Source organism: Leucoraja erinacea, chromosome 30, assembly GCF_028641065.1.
Source record: "Leucoraja erinacea ecotype New England chromosome 30, Leri_hhj_1, whole genome shotgun sequence".
NCBI classification, from domain to species: Eukaryota; Metazoa; Chordata; class Chondrichthyes; order Rajiformes; family Rajidae; genus Leucoraja; species Leucoraja erinaceus.
In genome coordinates, this window is record NC_073406.1 from 10,584,714 (window position 1) to 10,602,842 (window position 18,129).

General features: G+C 43.1%; 1 non-coding gene across 1 annotated transcript; it reads right to left on the reverse strand.

Moving 5' to 3' along the window:
* Window positions 1–375: 375 nt before the first annotated feature.
* Window positions 376–448, reverse strand: trnac-gca (transfer RNA cysteine (anticodon GCA)). Its single transcript has one exon. It is a non-coding gene; the product is annotated as a tRNA-Cys (tRNA).
* Between the last annotated feature and the right edge of the window lie 17,681 nt (window positions 449–18,129).

The following is an 18,129-nucleotide window of genomic DNA, read 5'->3' on the forward strand; positions in this document are numbered from 1 at the left end:
CATGAAATTGAATTTCAAGAGCTGTGAACGCCTAAAACTATTCACAGATACTTCAAAAATTACCCAACGCTGACAACTTCATTCCAAACAGTATGAGCCAACTGAATCTAATGTCAAATGATTACAATCAAATATATTTTAATTTCCAGGCACAAATCAGGCGTCCTGCAGCCGATCACTGGCCTCTTTCACCTCAAAGATAACCCCTGACCCATGGTTGAGGGTTCATAAGTTTATAAGTTATAGGAGTAGAATTAGGCCATTCATCCCATCAAGTCTACTCCACCATTCAATCATGCATGATCAATCTCTCCCTCCTAACCCCATTCTCTTGCCTTCTCCCCATAATAATAATAATAATAATCAAGTAATAAATGTTGAAGGGGAACCCAGATTTGAACCAGGGGCCTCTTGATCTGCAGTCAAATGCTCTACCACTGAGCTATACCTTTGACACAATCTGCACCTTAAATATACCTACTGACTTTGCCTCCACGGCCATCTGTGGCAATGAATCCTCAGATTTACCACCCTCCGACTAAAGAAATTCCTCCCCATCTCCTTTCTAGAATACTGTACATCCTTCTATTCTGAGGCTATGGCCTCTGGTCCTAGACTCTCCCACTAATGGAAACATTCTCTCCACATCCACTCTATCCAGGCTTTCCACAATTCTCCTTAGATTGAGGAGAATTCAAGGATGTTGCTAGATTCCCCAAGGCAACCCAAAAGAGGGAACATCAACTGAGGAATTCCACTCTACTGAAGTGCTCCAGACAAGAGCTCATGTTATTTCTAACACACAACATAATCATAAAATGATGCAGGCATCGTCTTCGGAAATAGTAGCAACCTGGCCGAAGGGGTTAATGGTGCAACAACAGCACAACATTGCCGGAGACGCCACTGCTTGCGTTTAAGTGGACCTTCACTTCACTAATCTCAACACTAAGAGGACCTGAGAGACAATATTTTCACACAGAGGGTGGAGGATTGGGTAAAAAGGATCCTTACTACACATCCAGATTTAATCTAGTCAGGATAGACTCAAAATGCTGAGTAACTCAGCGGGACAGGTAGCATCTCTGGAGAGAAGAAATGGGTGGCGTGTCGGGTTGGGACACTTCTTTAGGCAGCTCAGCCTGAAAAAAGGTCTCGACTCAAAACTTCACCCTTTCTCTCTCCAGAGATGCTGCCTGTCCCGCTGAGTCACTCCAGCATTTTGTATCTATCTTCGGTGTAAACCAGCACCTGTAGTTCCTTCTTACACATTTAATTTAGTCAGGGATTGATGCAGTGACTGGGTTCACAATGGCAGTAGTAATGTATAATCCACACCTCGTTCAACATAAGGCGCCAAAACACAAATCAGAGTTTGAATATTGCCTGACCAAACTATTATACACTGGAGATGTGTCACAATATTGAATGGTGAAAAATTGTTTATCATGTCATAGCCATGTAATCATCGTTACATTTGAAGCAAGGCATGACATCCTTGTCTTCAAGGGCAGTCAATATTGTGGATTGATTTGAAAGAAGAAATATACATCATTGCGAGCTGTTATATAACCAATTTAACAGTATTTTAATCACCAATCATGTGCTGAGCTTGAATTATTGCCTGATAGTTCTTTTTCTGTACCTCATTTCACAATTTTAATTCGGTCATAAAAAACTCATAGCGGTATGAAAATTATAACAGGAACAAATTAAGTTGCTCTTACATTACCTGATTGAAAAATCCATCAAGGACTAATTCAGCTTCTGCTAAAATTCAATTCCTTTCTGACCTGCTTGCAACTGATGTAGGATAATGGCACTGCTATCCGATCAGGTTATAATCTCATCCCAGATCATTAATAGAAACACATTGGTTAAACGTTACATAACTGACGATGAAATACCACAACATTTTCCCCACCATAATCAAACCCTAATCATTATTTTGCATTTACCAAGGTTCCATGTTTAGGTTTATTATTATTACGTGAGAAGCTTTGATTTGCGCCCCATCTAATCAAACTATACATGAATGTAATCAAGCCAAACTCAAGTATAATCGGTAGAGCTGAAAGAGAAATATAGAGTGCAAAACAAATAGATTTCCACATTGTAGCGTAACAGTTCCAGAGAAAAAAGACCAATGTTTGCAATGAGGTAGAGGAGAATCGGGATTGTACACTAGTTTATGGAAGGGTCATTCTGAAGCCTGTTGACAAAGGGGACGAAGCTGTTCCTGAGTCTGGTGGTGCGCGCCTTCATGCTTTGTCTCAATGCTATAGCAAAATGAGAGTGTGGCCCAAGGTGGTGTCATTTTTGATGATATTGGCTGCCTTTTTGAGTCAGAGCATCTTCAACATCCCTACAATGGTGGGGAGGTCAGTACCTGTGAGGAATCGGGCACCGTCCACCACTCTCTGTGATCTCCTACGTCCGAGTTGCTGAACCAGGCCGTGATGCAATAAATCAGGATGCTCTCTACCATACACCTGCAGAAGTTCGATAGAATATTCACCTCTAAACAGAGGCCTCAGGTCTAAGATAAGGGATAGTAGAATTAGAGGAGATTTGAGGAGGAATATTTTTACCCAAATGAAATGTGGAACCTACTCCCTAAGAGCATAATGAACGGAGGTACTCCCATAACATTTAAGATATTCAGGCCGATTGAATTTTTTGCACCTGCAATTAAAATGTATTGGTTGATGCAGTCTACTCGGACCTCTGCAACAGATTTGACACATTTCCCTGTTTCTTGCTTTGTGTCTCTAAGATCGAAAACTCAGAAAAAAAAGCAAACAAGGAAATATTCACTGTCAAATCAACTACTGAGAAATGGAATAAAAATATAGCGCGGGCAGCTTGAAAAGTCTGGAGCTGCTGCCTCCTCCCGGGTGATTAAATTGAGGAAATGAAAGTGAGACATGCATATGTCTAATTTGATTAGTACGGGTGTCAGGGGTTATGGGGAGAAGGCAGGAGAATGGGGTTGAGAGGGAAAGATAGATCAGCCATGATTGAATGGCAGAGTAGACTTGATAGGCCAAATGGCTTAATTCTACTCCTAGAGCTTAAGAACATATGGACATTAATTAACTAATTAATATGCTTTGTTTAAAATGTCTATAATCAATTACAATCTGAAGGGATGAGATTCCTTACTTGCTATAGTTAATTTTCAATAGTGGAGAGGATGCTCAGAAGTAATCAAAACACATCCCAGTGTTTAAGTGGATGTGAAATATCTTAACTTTCTGTGGGGTGTTCATTCCACATCAAGAAGAAAGGTACATCAGCTTGAAAGGTTCAAAGCATTTCAAAGGAAATCGCACAACCAGATTCTGCTTCATGTAGCCGAGCCGTGTATTTCTGACAGCAGCTCCTCTATTTCTGGATTAATCGCCTGGCAGTTCATACTCTAGGTTTTTCAGAGTCCGGGCATTCAAAAATGTCTTATCACTTCTTTCTCAAATTCTTTGCACTCTTATGGGCTCCCCATTACTGAAAGCATCCACATGAGTTGCTGCCTCAAGAAGGTGGCATCTATTATCAAGGATCCCCGCCATCTGGGTCAAACCCTCTTTTTGCTGCTACCATCGGGCAGAAGATCCAAATCCCAAAGTCGCATATCACCAGATTCAGGAACAGCTGCCAACCTGCACAACCCTGATCCTGTAGGAAGGAACTGCAGATGCTGGTTTAAACCAAAGATAGACACAAAGTGCTGGAGTAACTCAGCGGGTCAGGCGGCATCTCTGGAGAAAAGGAATAGCTGACCCTTCTTCAGACTAAGAGTAAGGGGAGAGGGAAACGAGAGATATAGACGGTGATATAGAGGAGACATAGACCAAATGAATGAAAGAAATGCAAAAAAGTAACAATGATCAAGCCCATAATGGTTGAAATATCCCTGAGGCAGGTGATGAAGGCGCAGGCAAGCACTGAGATAATTCTACCTTTTATTTGTATTTATTTTTAACCCGATTTATTTTTTTCATTTCTGAAGCGATTGTTAAAATATCAAGCATCCAAAATGGATTTGTGTCCATAATGGTGACAAAACGTTAAAGGGGGTTTCAGTTCTGAGCTGATTGATCACTCCTGCCCTGTGGAATGCTGGATAGACGTCTACGACCTCAAAGATCAGACACTGGGCCAAGAGATAAATTGTTCCTTCATCCTTTCCTGTTCTCGGAGCCTCACCTGAATAACCAGCCATGAGTTCAACTGGAAGGGCACGTTGCAGCCACAATCTCTCTCTGCGATAAGCAACCAGGTTTCAAACTTGATAACCCATTCTTTCACACATCCAAGAGACAAATTGTTCCTTTCACATCCGAACCATGCAGAAAAAAAGCACAATTTGGTGAGGGAAAAGTTTACGTGAATTGAAGTAATATTGAAGTGCAATCTCTATTGTAATGTGGGACCACAGCTTCACTCTGCACATGGTGAATTCACAAGCAGCGGAGCAAGAATCAGATCACGTGCTTTTAATCAAAACAGAAATCTCTTCATGACTATGAATATGAACTGAAACCTCTTCATCCACCATTACCAAGAAGTTCAACAAGAAGGGCAAGGCGGTGGCTCAGCGGTAGACCTACTGCATTTACAGCGCCAGAGACCCCGGATCGATCCTGTCTACGGGTGCTGTCTGTGCGGAGTTTGTACGTTCTCCCCATGACCTGCATGGGTTCTCTCCGAGATCTTCGGTTTCCCTCCACACTCCAAAGACGTACAATTTTGTAGGTTAATTGGCTTGGTAAAATTGTATAAATGTTAAATTGTCCCTAGTGTGTGTAGGGTAGTGTTAATGTACGGGATCACTGGTCAGTGTGGACTCGGTGGGCCAAAGGGCCTGTTTCCGCGCTATATCTCTAAGCTAAACTAAAGTAACAACAGCCTCTTCCTGTCAACCAATAGTCTCTTGAATCACCCTGCATAACCTTACATCAACACTGAAATATATCTGTGGATTTTGCATTAGGTCTGCACTACTTATTTTGGTTGCACTGATGTGGTCTGGTTCCCTTCAATAACATTATCTATTGTATAATTGTTTATTGTCTATTTATTTGTGGTGTTGCTGCATTAATGTGCCTGCAAAAAACTGACGCAAGTAAGAATTTCATTGTTCGGTTTCCAGTTCATGTGACAATTAGATATTCTTGACTCTTGAATATTCAAAATAATTTCTTTTCAGCCTTTCTTATAAATGAGAGATGTCCCCCGCCACCTCACAATTCCCCTAATAAACTATTGTAGCCAAATTTGCAGAGAACTACAGGAGGCAAAGTCCCTGGACTTCCCTTTGGCAAGAAGGCTCCACCAAGATGTTTCCATTTCACCCAATATCCCTTAGAGGCAGAAGGTCTCAGCCCGAGTGAAATCCTGGGGGGAATCGCGAGTGCTGGCTCACTCTGGGGTTGGGGCTTGATGGGGTTGGGTGGTCAGTGGGGTAGGAATTGGGTTTCCAATGCAGGGGCTGGTTGGGTGCAGGGCAGATCTGATAATGGGGGTTTCTGGGCTTGGGGTAACCTTAGGGAAGGAGATGCTGAGCTTGGGACTCATAGTTTGGGAAGAGTTATTGATGCTTATTAAAATGGGAAGATTTTTTTCCAATACTGTTTAAATACTCTCCGCCTCTCAGGAGATTGGCGTGGCCACCCTTGGTGATATTTCTCAGCAGTTTGCGTATTTTGGTGGGTGCAAAGCCCGAGGCAATATCTGGAGAGGGCAATGCCTAAAAAAGAACAACCTCCAAAAACTTTCTTCTCATTGATTTAGGAAAGTCAGGTATCACTTGTTGCCAGCACGCGGGGACCAGGCACAGAAGTTCTCCCCAAAACCCCACCATGCCACACGTTGATTATCAATGAGATCCATGGCCTTTGCCAGAAGCCTCACCTGCTCAACCAGCCGTGAGTTCGATGGCACCAAGTGCTGGAGTAACTCAGCGGGTCAGGCAGCATCTCTGGAGATTTACACAAAGTGCTGGAGTAACACAGCGGGTCAGGCAGCATCTCTGGAGAAATGGAATGGGTGACGTTTCAGGTTGGGACTCTTCTTCCGACAATGATTAGCACATTCCAAGCTGTCTTTTGAAAATCTCCCGTTATTTCTATCAACCACAATACGCAACTGGGATATGGGAGAAATACTGGTAAATGGGACTAGTTTAAATGGACGTCTTGGTCGGCATGGACGGGTTGGGCTGAAGGTCCGTGCTGTACGACGATGACTTTATGACACTCGCTTTAACAGGTGCAGGCTACTTTTATGTGTCGTGCTTCCTAGTTGATGTCAATAGGACTAAATGCATGAAGAAACCAGACAGCTCCAATGTATTACAATGACCAGCGCCAATGTCAGATGTACAAACTCTCCCCCCACATTCTCATTATACAGGTTACACCATTTCTATATCTTTCCTTCTTCCTCCCTCCCTCCATCCCTTCCTACCTCCCCTCCCTGCTCCCTCCACCCCTCCTGTCCTTTAAGAACTGAATGAGTTTGCCACCGTTCTTTTATCCGGGTGCATATATACAGTACAGCAGGTTAAATTGGTTTCCTATCATTCTCGGGCCGTTTCCGTGACAGAAGCACATTACTGAAAATTCCAGCTGTCCACGGCATCAGATAAATCTGCAAGGCTCCCGGTGATGGAGTGTTTAATTATGGATGCAAGAGACAAAAGAATAAGGCTGTTGAAATTAATAGCTGGAATTACATGAACTCTCTGCCCCAAAAAATCCTGTTGTTGCACTGGGTTTATTAATGGCAGCTGTCGGTGCGGTGTCCAGCTGTTTATTTCTGGCACCGGGGCAACAGCATATGTTTCAGGGCAAGGAAACGTGTCTATCATTACAAGTGAGTGCGGGCCAAGCCTGTTTTAGAAATGAAGATGTCACAAGTCTCAGGGGAGGACAGCTTCCTAACTGATATTGACTATCTTCATTTTCCATCAGGTTATCATCAATTTCTTTCCACCAACCATGCCAGGCTTCACAATACCATGTGTAGGAAGGAACGGCAGATGCTGGTTTAAACCGAAGATAGACACAGAAAGCTGGAGTAGTATCTCTGGGGGGAAGGAATGGTTGACGTTTCGGGCCAGAGTCTTTTGGGCCGAGACTCTGAGAATCTGAAGAAGGGACTTGACCTGAAACGTCACCCATTCCTTCTCTCCAGAGATACTGCCTGTCCCGCTGAGTTACTCCACAATATCATGCTCAAGTAATGTTAGCAGAGCTCTCCTGATTCCCTCTGTACCTCTTACTTGTGCCCCCACCTACAATCCAGCAGCCGCCACTCGGGAGGGGTGTCCGGTGGCTCTGATCGCAACCTTGAGGCTGGCAAACCTGGGGCAGAACGGTGGTGCAGTGAGAGAGTTGCTGCCTCACAACGCCAGAGACACGGGTTCGATCCTGACCTCTGGTACTGGTCTGTACCGAGTTTGTACGTTCTCCCTGTGGGTTTTCTCCGGGTGCTCCGGTGTCCTCCCTCACTCCACAGACGTACAGGTTTGTAAGTTAATTCACTTTGGTAAAAATTGTAAATTGTCCCTTGTGTGTAGGATAGTGTTAGCGTACGGGGTGATCACGTCAGCATGGACTCGATGGGCCAAAGGGCCTGTTTCTACGCTGTATCTCTAAAATCTAAAGTCTAAAGTGAAGTTGGTCACCAAGGCTCCTCACCCATCTTTATCCCATCCTGCCACCTCACCTGTCGGCTTAGCTAAGAGCATTCCAGGCCGTGACTGCCTGCCTTTAGCCACACTCCCGCCTTGTCCACTGTACCTGACACCTCTCTAGAATTTAGGAGATTGAGAGGGGATCTTATAGAAACTTACAAAATTCTTAAGGGGTTGGACAGGCTAGATGCAGGAAGATTGTTCCCGATGTTAGGGAAGTCCAGGACAAGGGGTCACAGCTTAAGGATAAGGGGGAAATCCTTTAAAACCGAGATGAGAAGAACTTTTTTCACACAGAGAATGGTGAATCTCTGGAACTCTCTGCCACAGAGGGTAGTTGAGGCCAGTTCATTGGCTATATTTAAGAGGGAGTTTGATGTGGCCCTTGTGGCTAAGGGGACCAGGGGGTATGGAGAGAAGGCAGGTACGGGATACTGAGTTGGATGATCAGCCATGATCATATTGAATGGCGGTGCAGGCTCGAAGGGCCGAATGGCCTACTCCTGCACCTAATTTCTATGTTTCTATGTTTCTACCTCCAAACCTGTATAATCCGGTGAACAAGAAGAATTCCCATTGATCAATGTGGAGAATTTCACGTGTCAGTGAATAAGATCTTGTATCATGCACCATATGTTTATAAACAATAATGTCAAAGACCAGAGGGCATAGCTATACGGTACGAGAGGCAATGGTTACAGCAGATGTGCGGGGCAAGAGAAGAGCTTACACGGAGAAAGCAAGTCCCGCTTGCCTGCTGGTGCTCAGCTTCATTGTGGCAAAGATTCGTTTGCCAAACAATATCAGCTCTGTTCTTGATAACAGGTTTGATGATCATGTCGGGATTGCTCCTTAGTGACCTGGGTGTTGCTAAGCAGGATAAGATGGAACTAGTTAGAAGGACAAAGAGGTTTGAATGGATGGGTTGGGAAATTAAAGCGGGAGGCAACTGAATGTTAAGGGCCAGCCCTGTGGACCCAACAGAGGTGTTCTACAAAGCAGTATACTTCAATATATGTGACAGCAGCATCTGAGCACCAAATACAGAACACTGAACTGGAAGAAGTATGAGGACAAGAGGACATGGGTTCAAGGTGAAGGGGAAAAGATTTATTAGGAATCTAATGGGTATCTTTTTCACACAAAGGGCGGGGGGTGTATGGAACAAGCTGCCAGAGGAGGTAGTTGAGGCTGGGACTATCATATAACAATTAACAATTACAGCACGGAAACAGGCCATCTCGGCACTACAAATCCGTGCCGAACAACTTTTTTTCCCTTAGTCCCACCTGCCTGCACTCATACCATAACCCTCCATTCCCTTCTCATCCATATGCCTATCCAATTTATTTTTAAATGATACCAATGAACCTGCCTCCACCACTTCCACTGGAAGCTCATTCCACACCGCTACCACTCTCCGAGTAAAGAAGTTCCCCCTCATATTACCCCTAAACTTCTGTCCCTTAATTCTGAAGTCATGTCCTCTCATTTGAATCTTCCCTATTCTCAAAGGGAAAAGCTTGTCCACATCAACTCTGTCTATCCCTCTCATCATTTTAAAGACCTCTATCAAGTCCCCCCTTAACCTTCTGCGCTCCAGAGAATAAAGACCTAACTTATTCAACCTATCTCTGTAACTTAGTTGTTGAAACCCAGGCAACATTCTAGTAAATCTATCCCAATGTTTAAGAAACAATTAGACAGGTACATGGATAGGACAAGTTTGGAGGAAAATGGACCATGCGCAGGCAGATGGGACTAGTGTAGCTGGGACATGTTGGCCGGTGTGGGCAAATTGGGCCGAAGGGTCTGTTTCCACACTGTATCACTCCATGATGCTAAGTAGTGCCAATGAATCGTTGCGCCACCTGGGAGGAGAATTGTGCCCCTGGAGGACAGGAAGGGCGGAATGGACATGTGGAGCCTTTCCTGCACAGAAGCACCGTGAGAAAGGGGATAGATATTGGTGAATAATGGACCAAAGCATCACAAATTCCACAGGACAAGATCAATGTTAATTCTTTAATAGTCCTACCATCAAAAACATCCTGAAAATTGGCAATTAGTAGACATTCAAACATCCACAGACGAATACCAACCTAATAATTTCCATATGACTTCCTGCACATTGCTTGTAGAGCCCTTTAAGATGGAGACAATTACTAGTCCCTGCTAATTGACCGTAACATTTTTAATTGACTATGACTGTCGTGAATTAATGGTCAGTTAAATTGCCATACTAATTGCCATAATCCACATTTGCAGTCACAATGTTTCTGCATATGTAACTTCAACCTCACAGCTGCTCATCATTTTGACAAGCAGAGCATCGTCTGTGATCATCTGTCCGTTTCAATAAAATATCTATTGTTAAAGGTAAGTCATGGTTTCGGGGGCGAAAAGAAAACTACTGGATGAGCTCAAAGAGACGAGCAGCAACTGTGGAGGACAGGGGATAGTTGGCGATTTGGGTCGCGACCCAAACCAGTGCTGTTGACCTGCCCTGTTCATTCACCAGATAGTTTTTAGCTCTAGATTCTAGCATCTGACATCTTGTGTATTGTCTGTACATCAGTCTGAAGTTCTGCCCTCAGTACTATTTAAAGCATTGCCTGGAACGTTAACTAACTCTCCCGTCTTCCCTGCATCTTGCCTTGTACTTGAAACAGAGACATCCTTGAATCAGTCTGAAGAAGGGTCTCGACCCGAAACGTCACCTATTCCTTCGCTCCAGAGATGCTGCCTCACCCGCTGAGTTTCTCCAGCATTTTTGTCCACCTTCGATTTTTCCAGCATCTGCAGTTCTTTCTTAAACATCCTTGAATGTTGGCTGTGATGTAGAGCTTCAGTTATGTAGGCAGATTAGATATGTACCTTGGGCAGTTTACAACTCAGCAGTATGAATATTGATTTCTCTAACTTCAGGTAACCCTTGCATTCCCCCCTCTCTCTCTCTGCCCCTCCCCCCACCCTAGTCATCGTACTAGTTTCACTAATCGTACAGTTAACCGCATTTCTTTTGCCTCCTTCCCAGCTCCGATGAAAGGTTTTCAACCTGTAAAGTTAACCCCCTTCCATGCCCACAGTCGTGGTCCAATCTGTTGCGTATTTTCAGCATTTTCCCAATAGTACAAAAGACAAGTGTGAATAGTTGAAGGCAGAAATAACAACAAAGGAGACGGGGGGAAAAAAAGGTGAGAAATGTCCCACAATTTATAGGTGAGCAACCAGACGAGGGAGGCAATCTGTAATGTTCAGCCCTCCATTAACTGTTGGGTTTCCCTTGGAAATTCAGCCAATTTGTTAACAATAGGCTAAAATTACAACTGGCAGCCTGATTTAAATTATCAATTTATTTCCTGTGAGCTTTTTGGTCACGTGCTCTATATCCTACCCTAGTTAAAATTAGAAGCCCACAGGTTTGAGGAGGTTTCATTTCTGGTGGCAAAATCTTTCTATTTTAGCTTCTAATATAAGCACCCACCATCTGCTACGGGCGTGAAGTATCAGCACATGGAGCAGAGACGCAGAACAGCTCTGCTAAACCTTGATAAATTACTGGCAAGATTTTAGTGAGAGTTTTCTGAGTTTCACTGGTAAGGAACATCTTCAAGACCTTGTACCTGAAGCAGAGATATCCTTGAATGGTAGCCGTGATGTGGGGCTTCAGTTATGTAGGCAGATTAGATACATATGTAGCTTGGGCAGCTCATGGCAGTGGTATGAATGTCGATTTCTCTAACTTCAGGTAACCTTTGAATCCCCTCTTGCTCCGTCCCTCCCAAATACTAGTCGTCGTACTAGTTTCACTGTCGTCCTGCTGAGCTTCACTGTTTGTATCACTCGTTATCACCTTCTCCATAGCCAACAATGAACCATTGTGGGCTTCATCTTTCCTTTATCATCGGTGCTGACTTTGATTTGTTCTTTTGCGTATCTTTCGTTCATTTGTTCTACATACCTTACCTCTCCCCTGACTCTCAGTCGGAAGAAGGGTCTCAACACAAAACGTCACCTATTTCTTCTCTCTAGAGATGCTGCCTGACCCGCTGAGTTACTCCAGCTTTTTGTGTCTATTTCAGATAGGTAGAACTTCTCTTTAAAGCAGAATTTTAAATCCATTAAGATTTGATTTGGAATAAAGCCTGGAAATCACACTGCAATTTGGAGTAAGGTGACGAGAAGAATGGAACACACCGACTTCTGAACTGAGGAAACCATCGCATCATTAAACAAAAGGAGATCTATTTCTCCAATATCATTCACATCATCAGAACATCCCAAATCACTTTCCAACCAGTGGATGGGAAGTCAGGTCAATGTTAAAAAGCATGTTTGCTAAAATCAGAGGGCTTCAGTATGTTTCTTTTATACCCCAGTGCTTAAGGGCGGCACGGTGATGCAAAGCTGGAGTTGCTGCCTTACAATGACTGAGACCCAGGTTTGATCCTGAATATTGTGCTGTCTGCACAGATTTCATTGGTTCCCCATGTAACCTGTCTGGGTTTTCTCCGGGCACTCGGTTTCCTCCCACACTCCAAATACCTACTCATTTGTAGGTTAATTGGCTTGGTATGACTGTAAATGGTCCCTAACGTGTGTACGATACCGTTAGTGTGCGGGGAGCGCTGGTCGGCAAGGACTCGGTGGGACGTAGGACCTGTTTACACACTGTATCTCTAAACTAAACTAATACTAAACTATGGACAAATATTCAGTAATCTAAATCCATAAATGTACTTGAATAAATACAGGCAGTTCCCAGATTACGTAAAGATTCTGTTCCTGAGAACTGTCCGTAAGCTGCTTTCTCCGTAGGTCAGAAACGTCCCTGCTCTATGGTCACTCGTATCATATCCTTCTTCATACACGAGCTATAATTCTCTCATTTCATTGCATAACCCACAAGAACACTACCAATAATTAAATGAATGGAATGTATATTGTACCCAGTTATTAATGAATATTATGAAACATTTTACTATTGTTGTGAAATTGAAGAATTTGCCCAAAGTCAGATTGTCATGTCAGAAGATAGATACATAAAGCTGGAGTAACTCTGCGGGACAGGCAGCATCTCTGGAGAGAAGGAATGGGTGATGTTTCGGGTCGAGACACTTCTTCAGATTGGTTAGGGATAAAGGAAATAAAGGCAATAATGTAGAGAGATAAAGAACAATGAATGAAAGATATGCAAAAAAGTAACAATGATAAAGGAAGCAGGCCATTGTTAGCTGTTTGTAGGGTGAAAATGAGAAGCTAGTGTGACTTTGGTGGGGGAGGGATAGAGAGAGAGAGAGAGGGAATGCCAGGTTAGAATGCCTGAAGTTAGAGAAATCAATATTCATATGCCATCAGTCAGATTATTTGTAAGCCACGCAGGCTCTGAATAAGAAAATGTCACAGGGTAAGGATAGCATTCCTTACTACAGCTTTCGCCACTTAGGCAGTCAGTCCATGCAGTTAGTCTGTACACTCAATATGTTGTAGCAACAAAAGCAGTTCAAGGTAAGGTAAGTGTCTTTTCTCACCCCCAGTTCTCGCTCCTCTACTTTCAGTCTGAAGAAGAGTCCCGACCCGATATGTCCCTTATCCTTTTTCTCCAGAGACACTGCTAGACCCACTGTTACTCCAGCACTTTGCATCTTTCTGCATCAATAGAAAGCAGTTCAAGGTGAGATATGTTCCTTGAAGTAGGATGAGCTGAAAATAGCTATGATTATTTGTAGCTGATATTCTAAATTCATAACTGATAACACATAAAGCAGACAATCTTATTTAAATGACCAACCTTCATTAAACATGCTATTTAGCAGTCGTTGTGTATTCAATTCCACTTACAGAATTCTGTTCCATTGAAACCATTAGGCCCACATTTCAGAAGCTAAGATAAAAAGCTGTTATTACCAGACAGTGACACTCACTGGGGATGAATTTCTAGACTAATATGTTTCCACTGGCTTTGGTATCAGTAATCAGAAAAGTAATCAGAGGAGACAGATTTAAGGTCGGTAATGAAGGAAAAGAGGGAAATAAATTAATGTGATAAATGAAAGGGCAATGCCAGTCGATTAAATTTAACTTTTAGCATTTTGCACAGGAGTGGGGAAAAAGCAGAAAGGTGGAAAATATTTTGACATCTTTTAAAGAGCTGACCTACCAAAACTACGATGTATATACATTTCCGGATTCTATGATTCAATGTGTGAATCATGAACAAAGTTGGGGAGCTATTGCTCCACAGCCCAGTCACCTCACCAATTCTCACGTAGACTAACCTTGTACAGAAAGCAAACTATTGATTCAGAAAACCTGCCTAAAGGTGATTGCTGAACACCAGACGAACAATATCAGAAATGAGAAATGCTGGAAACACAAAGATAAATGATGGGAGGTCATCGACCTTAATTGTTTTGTTTTTCTCTTCACAGATGCCGCCTGACCGACCGAGTTCTCTGCATTTTCTGTTTTTATTTCATCTTCCCACCACGTTAACATTTGAACCAAGCTGAAGCTAGCAATCTAATGCCTCTGGAGTAAACACTGATTGGTGATTATTAGCAGTAGACATCTGGAAGAAAATAGTTCTGTAACCCTGGTCACTGAGAATGTTCTCATTATGTACAGACAGTATTGAGAGTGCACAAAAATGCTGGAGAAACTCAGCGGGTGCAGCAGCATCTATGGAGTGAAGGAAATAGGCAACGTTTCGGCACGAAACGTTGCCTATTTCCTTCGCTCCATAGATGCTGCTGCACCCGCTGAGTCTCTCCAGCATTTTTGTGTACCTTCGATTCTCCAGCATCTGCATTTCTTTCTTAAACAGACAGTATTGAGATATGTGTAAAAAGGAACTGCATGTGCTGGTACATACCGAAGATAGACACACAGTGCTGGAGTAACACAGCAGGTCAGGTAGCATCTCTGGAGAAAAAGGATAGGTGACATTTTTGAGTTGGGACCCTTCTTCAGACACAGACTCTGAGTTACCCCAGCACTTTGTGTCTATCTTCGGTATAAACCACACATGCAGAGTTGACGTATGTTTGGTAGTGGGAAGTTTGTTAAGGTGTTAAGCTCTCTTCCTCTAATACAAACACCATATTTATATAAAACCACTAAATGGAGATGGAATAGTTATTTTATGTGTGAATACTTGAATGAATAATTGATGAATCTGTATTGCTAACAGTTTGAGCAGATGCATTACTGTTTATGTTATTGTGAGGTATAATGTTCATCTGCGGGGGCTCAGTTTTAGTCACAGCCTCACTCATTCACCGCATAGACTGTGGAATTGCTCTTGTGAAGATGGAGGGGTGTAAACATGGTGGGAATCTTCATCATTATCTTATCCAAAGCCCCATTTCCCATATTTTTCTCACATCCTCAGTCCTATTGTTTGGCCCCACTGCCTTCAGCCACCTTGTCTTCAAGTTCTCCAACTCTCAGACTGATCTTTCTACTCCCACATCTACAGTGAAGCACAAGTGTTTAAGGAGTTGTTTGCTGCTGTAACAATTTATATTTAAAAACCACAGCATTTATTTATTATGTAAAATAAGTTCTGTTTACAATTTGGGTCTCGGTCCGCGAATTGCCACATTTCACTGCACAGTTGTGTATGTTTTAAACTTGATTTAGTTGCCCCTGACGTGCTGTTGCTGCTTTTTATTTAGCACCATGTATATTTTTAAGTTTGGTTTAGTTCCTGAGACAGTTTTGTTTTTCAGATACGGCGCGGAGGTAGGCCCACCGTTTGGCCCATCGAGTCCGCACGGACCATCGATCCCTACCAGCACTACGCACTAACGCTGCCATACACACAATAGGGACAGCTTACAATTATACCAATCCAGTTAACCTACAAATCTGTACGTCTTTGGAGAGTGGGAGGAAGCCCGAGATCCTGGAGAAAACTCACCAAGGTCACTGGGAGAAGTACAAACTCCAAACGGGCAACTCCGATAGTTAGGATCGAACCCAGATCTCTGCCGTTGTAAGGCAGCGACTCTACTACTGCACCACCATGCCGCTATTTAAATGTTTTATTTCACATTGCTAGCATCTGCGGCTTTTTTTTCATTTTCATCCATATCTTCAAAGCAATCCTATGGAATGTAAATCAGAATAGTTGCTGGAATCTGTTATAGTCACTGATTGCCCTTCCAAAAATGATCCATTTACTCCAAGTGTTTAAGAAGGAACTGCAGATGCTGGAAAATGGAAGGTACCACAAAAATGCTGGAGAAACTCAGCGGGTGCAGCAGCATCTATGCAGCGAAGGAGATAGGCAACGTTTCGGGACGAAACGTTGCCTATCTCCTTCTCTCCATAGATGCTGCTGCACCCGCTGAGTTTCTCCAGCATTTTTGTGTACCTTCCATTTATTCCAACACTGTTTTCTGTTAGTTTTCTGTTACTACTCTATCCATGCCAACCCATAAACTATTAACTTGAGAATAACATATCAGCAATGCCGTGCCTGCTTACTCTCTCGTTACAGCTTCCCATTGCTACAATGACAACTTCATCTTTGAAGAAACCTAATTAGAAATTACTGTACTTAATTCCAATTCCTATTTGCACTTCATTTACAAAGAACCATGTGCGAATTGTCTTGAAAGTGACAAAGAATAGATTAGAATTCGGAAATAACATTGGGAATCTTATCAGTTCTATTTCCGACTTACATTTTAAAGTGAGTGGTGGTGTACTCTGAGAAGCCTCATTAAATGCTCTCCCACATCTTACTGCAGCAATGAAACCCGACCTTTCTTTCCCCACCTTCAATATGTGTCATCGTCAAAGAATCACAGGGCAGGGAAGAAAGTCCACATCAAGACCAGTCTCACCCCAGTCACTCCCTCGTCTCCCCTCTCCCATCAGGCAAGAGGTACAGAAATTTGAAAACGTGTACCTCCAGATTTGTAGATGCAGCCCAGACGATCACACGAGCCAACCTCCCTTCTATTGGAGGGAGAAGAAGGGTTTCTGAAGAAGGGTTTCGGCCCGAAACGTTGCCTATTTCCTTCGCTCCATAAATGCTGCTGCACCCGCTGAGTTTCTCCAGCATTTTTGTATACCTCCCTTCTATTGACTCCATTTATACCTCACGCTGCCTCAGCAAGGCCAGCAGCATAATCAAGGACAAGTCGCACCCTGGCACTCCCTCTTCTCCCCTCCCCCATCAGGCAAAAAGGTATAGAAGTGTGAAAATGCACATCACCAGATTCAGGGACAGTTTCTTCCCAGCTGTTATCAGGGAACGGAATCATCCTACCACAATCAGAGGACAGTGCTGAACCATCAACCTCTTTGATGACCCTCGGACTATCCTTCATCGGACTTTGCTGGCTTTACCTTACACTAAATGTTATTCCCTTATGGATCGATTGTAATCATGTATTGTCTTTCTGCTGACTGGTTGGCATGCAACAAAAGCTTTTCACTGTACCTCGATACACATGAGAATAAACTAAACTGAACCATGCCGGACTTTATAAAATTCCTCATTAAAATCCATATCTACTGCCCTGCCTTCATTAACCTTTGTAACATTCTCACATTTGTAAGTGTGGCAGGATTTCCTCTGCTCAAGGGTTCTGCATAAAATGACAGAGAGGCATGATACTAATGTTATGCAAGCAGCAAGATTTCCAAAGATTTTTTCCTTTCTCTCTGGTGTTTAATGCATTTGAGGACAACAAAGCTTTAATCTGAAGATAAACAGCTTGAACTATAGGTCGCACAGAGCAAATAAAGTGGCACGATAAAGTAATTGGAAAGTTTGTGACATATAAGTTTACTAAGTATTTAAGAATAGGCATCGGGACAGAGGGCACATCTAAAGCAGGGTCTGAATTGGACTGAACAGTTTACACAAATTGGGGTAAACAGCCAGCTTACATTTGAAACGCTTCCTCAGAAGTTCATGTATAAACCAACCTTCGATTTCAGAGATGTAAAAAAGTGAATGATTACAGAATTGTGTGAAATGTTGGATAATACAGAATAGAAAGAGCGTTTGGTAAATAAGCCATAGGCAGGTTCAACAGGAGCCAGCTGTACCTTAGTGCAACGGGACCACATCAACATAGCAAAGCAATAGAAACAGGGACTACAGCAAGAGGACACTCGTAGAAATCTGCCATGCCACAGGCAAGACTAATGATGCACAGATTTCTCCTCTCCACAGTATGTAATGGATATGTGCAAAAGCAGCTAATGCTGCCTCATTAACTCTGTCTCCTTGGAAAGAGTGGAATGGATATCATAGAGTCAGGGATATCATAGAGAGGGGGGTGGGGGGGAGAGGGATCTGGATGTAGTAAAAGGCCAGAACAAATCAGAGCCAGCAATGACCAAGGAAGGGTGGAGCCCATTATGCTCCATTGTTGGCTGGAGAGGAGGTGATAACAAAGGGA